The sequence below is a fragment of the Dermacentor variabilis genome, chromosome 10 (assembly GCF_050947875.1).
Source record: "Dermacentor variabilis isolate Ectoservices chromosome 10, ASM5094787v1, whole genome shotgun sequence".
In the NCBI taxonomy this organism is placed as follows: Eukaryota; Metazoa; Arthropoda; class Arachnida; order Ixodida; family Ixodidae; genus Dermacentor; species Dermacentor variabilis.
In genome coordinates this window covers 60,307,371-60,312,014 of record NC_134577.1, presented here as the reverse complement: position 1 = coordinate 60,312,014, position 4,644 = coordinate 60,307,371, and positions in this window count along the sequence as shown.

Genomic DNA, 4,644 nt, shown 5'->3' with positions numbered 1-4,644 from the left:
TTCACATATTACGCATTTATAGGGTTTCTCGCTTGTATGTGTGCGGCAAAGTGCAGCTAGATTACCAGCCTCGCGGAACAGTTTGCCACAGGCCTCGCATTTCTCGTTCTCGCCTCTACTCTTCCGGCAATGTTTAACGAACTTCGAATTCTTCCTAGACGTTACATGACACGGTTTACAAGTGTGGGCTGTATCGGCCGTGCATTCGTTGGCGTGCCTGTGTAAGGCATCCTGTCTGCTGGAAACATTGGAACAAGCACCGGATAACTCTTGCTGTTCCCTTCCTGCGGTTCCAGTAGAGTTCCTGCAAGTGAACGGACAATGGGGCTCAATATGGGCGACTCTTATTACGGGATGACAAAAACACATTTTTGCCAATTGAGAGTTCTACGAATTAAATCGTCCGGTTGTAGATTTGCGATTGGCACAATCTAAGCGAACTTGCTACGTTTATATATTTGACGCCCTATTTGGCCTCTAGATTGGCAGAAATTGAACACTGGAACTATTGGTCGTCTATAACGTTAAACTTGAAAACACAAACTGCGGTCGGTGGAGTGGCAACTAATTCAAAAGTCTTGTTTTATTTGTTAGATCATATACAGTGTAAATATAACCGGTGCACGCTAGTAGAGCTATCTGGAAACAGAGGTTAGTGATTAGGTTAGTGATTAGGTTAGTGATTAGGTTAGTGATTAAACTTACGTTGACTAAAGATTAAAAATACTCCTGCGTCTTGGACAGGCTAACCAGGAGTATTCAGGCAAAGGTCCAGAAATGTGCCGTCGGAAGTGAGACGCTCGGCGTTCAAACAGATTGTATTGCGCGAGCTAAAGCAGGTTTGTTTTTCATACGACCCCACGTACGTGAGGAGGAGTAAGATAATTGGAAATGCTTCAAAGGTGTACGATACTATTCACGTTATCTCTGACAAATACAGGGGGTAGGGGGCTGACTCCTCCTCGGGTACATGCCATAACTCAATACATACATATTAAATACATTTCGAATAATGTGAAATATTTCAGTGTTTTCACGCACAATCGACAAAATCTGCTGCTGAAGAAGTGTTTAAAGATCTCATTGTGCAAATATATAGTAGAACGCTCACTGCAATGTTTGATAATGTAACACAAAACACCTGAATTTCTTTCTGTTGCTTCCCCGGCCACGACATTTTTGTGCGTTAATTTCATGAAGTTTACATGCGTGGAGTCTCACCATTGTTAGGGCGTCATCGTTCCTACCGTTTAGGACAGAAATGTAAAAAAAAAAAAGACGGACAGAATAGTACACATGCACAATTGCCTAGTTTATGCGTTCCCTCCGGTCTGTTTTTTTAATTACTACCCTATATGCCCTGGACGAACATTGTTTGCTATAATACCGCTAATATGATATTTATTCGATCTTTATTTATTTTAGTCATTGTTCACTTAGCTCCTGCACTCTAGCTTCCTGTTTGTGCCAGCGCCATATTGTCTGAACTGCTGATGGCATTTGGCATTTCAGGCATCAATGCTTCGATCCGTCGCAGAATTTCGTCAGTGCAAGTATAATTGAGCCATAAACAGCTTTCCGTGTCGTCTCGGTGGGTTGCTCCATCGAAAGGAATTCATACAAAAGTGTGGCTCACCAAGCGTCGTTTCCAAATATGTCCGATGGTTCCTCCGTGCTCGTGTAGCTTGTGCTGGCCACTGCGTTGTCCACACCGCCGCCGCTGCTGTATACCGGAAGTGCGAAACCAGTGCTTCCGGTTTCTGTTTTGTGTGTATGCCCTGAAAGCAGAGGTGCCGATTTCCCATTGTTGGATGACAAGGCTGGAGCATAACGTGATAGGAACACGCAGGAAGCAAGAAGAATCCCTGACAGCACTACGGCTGTCTGAAGTGATTCTCTGAATTCAAACAAGAAAAGAGTGAAGCCACAACGTGATGTTACGAAAAAGACAAGCATGTGTTCCGGGAGTTGTTCATTGCTGCATTCCTTCGTCTTTTCTGCCTAGACAGGAGCCTCGTTGACATAGCAATGGCTGATTTTTGTTCTCTCGCTTCTTGTCGCGCTTTGATAACGGTTGTGCTTTGTATAAGCGACTCAGCGCCAGAGGCCGGTGCTGCATGTCATACAAAAAATGCGACATGCAAATGCATGTACGGAACAATCGCTGCGTACGAGTTTGCTCCTGTTATTTAAATATAAAGTGGAGTAAACGTTCTACAATTTACCTTTAAAATCGTTAAAGCAAAATCTGGCTTATGAAAAAAATCAGTCAGCCCTGAAAAGCGGTGAATGGTTCACGAAAGAGAAAATTGACATTCGTTATGTGCGCTTGTGGGCGCTTGCGCTTGCGCATGCGCTTGTGGGCGGAGCTTGGACTCAATTCTTAGGTTGTCAGTATAATGAATGAGCCAAAATATGTTTAACAATAAAATGACTTAAGCGAAGCAAGAAAAGTTTGGATCAACCGAATAACGAAAAGGTACATGAATGACATTTACTCAACCATACCTCAGCCAGCGGGGATGCTTTTAACTTTGGTGACACGTTAAATGTCCTCTGGTGGTGAAAATAAATCCGGAGTCCTCCACTACGGCGAGCCTCATAATCAAATCGTGGTTTTGACACGTAAAAGCCCAGAATTCATTTATTTATGCTGTTTAAATGGCTGGTGTGGGATAGTAAACGTTAGCTTCCTCTATCACTTTGATGGTGAGGCATAGTATAGCAGTGACCGAAAACCTTCCCGCACCTACCGGAGACGGTGGATGTGCCATCAGCCGGGTAGTACTGCGTGTTCCATCGGTGAACACTGGTGGTCTCAGGAATTCTGCAACACAAGAGAGATATTCCCATGAACACCTAAGCAACAGTGGTCGGACAAAGATTGTAGCTGAAGCCAACGTGTCGACAGATCAGGACAAGTTATCTTCTGGTAGCGTTTGCCTCTGAAATTCTTCAGGCACACAGGCATATTGCACTGAAACAATATACTGCGAGCTAAGGGATTGGAATGAAGGAGGTCTTGTGCCAATATAGCCGCACTGTTCGCGAAAGAGCGAAGCTATTACATCCAAAGCGTTATAGTGGAACAACAACAAAAGTAAGGTTTGTATTTAGACAGCATATTCCAATGAATCCTCGCATGTTGACCAAACACATGTTGTACCACGTGTCCAATCACCTGCATAAAACGTAATTTACTACCTCTAACATGCGCGGTCAAAAATATGGTGCGATTGGGAGGACCGGCAAATGAGATTGCAGGTGCTTGTCCCAAAGCGCACGTTCCCCGATGCCGCTCCCCTTTACGCGTGATTTCCGAAGCAGAGATCCGAGTAGCGGGAAGCCATTGGGTGTCAAGGCACAGGACCTTTCTGCCCGCCGTCCCTTGGTCACCTCCCGACGCGTAGAAGCTCACGTGACTTTAAAAAGTCTGCCTGTGCCACATATGTGCAGTGACGCTTAGGACAGAACGCTGGAGGCGACTATGCGAGAATGCATTGAGAGTTCCTATCATTATGTTTGTTCCAATGACCCCTTGAGAGAAATGTGGCGCCACCGTCTATGCGAGTCCCCTTACGGGCATCGTGCTGCCTTGTTAATGCCTGGGTGTGAGTCCCCGAGGCGTCATCTCTAAGGTGGCACGGCTTGAAACCTGGCCGTGACTCCATGAACGCAGATGTATTAAAATGAAATATTCGTAAAACATTTTCATTGACGGGCACAACATCCTTCGATAAAGTGTACTCGCCTGCAGTAAATAAGCACACGCTAGCAAAATGTCGCAATGATTACGCAAATATTGTCTGTTCTCCAACTTCAGGGGCTCGCAGGCCCACTATGCGTTTCGTATAATTGTATATTGAAGAAAAAGCCCTGGTGACTGAAAATGAGAAATTGGTGTATAACGATAAAAAAAGAACAGTTCATTACATACTGTTTAGTAAAAAAAATTAACCATCATTAAATAGGAAAAGTTGCTGGCCACGCACGGGTCTTCGAGGTATCCTGGCTCTGCGAGGATACGCACATCTTTGAAATTAGACCAATGGCTTTGAAGCGAGAATAACGGACGCGTAAGCCTTTGAAAAATTGTGGTATAGGGTACGCCTGCGCAATCTTATAATATTGCATGAATGTTGATGCCTTAAGAGGCCGCGCGCCGTCCCTTTGTTTCCTTTCCCTGTGAGCGCCCCTGCTTTGGAATTAGGTTTGTGTAGTCGCATTTATTCTGTTACTTCTGTTGACGCGACTCAAATATGTGCGGCGATTCAACGCACGTGACGTTACATTGTAAATCTCTTTACTGTAAGGGCTCATGCGGTATCTATATCGCGTTATTACCTAATATATAGGAGCAGGTAAATAAACCACGTAAAGTAAATCATTAAAGCTAAGCGAAAATTTTTATTTTGATAAACAAGAACGAAATAACTCAAGAAATAAATAGATTAAAATTTAGGCAGAATTCATCTTACGATAAACGTCGACCTTAATGCGACGTTAAAGCACTACTTGTCTGAGGTAGAACAACATATGTAACGCTAAACTCTATTTACCTCACGAAAAATTTCACTGACGAGTATGATACTTCCTAATGTCTATGAGGGAAGCTCTACACGTGTTTTCATTTCAAGATATATT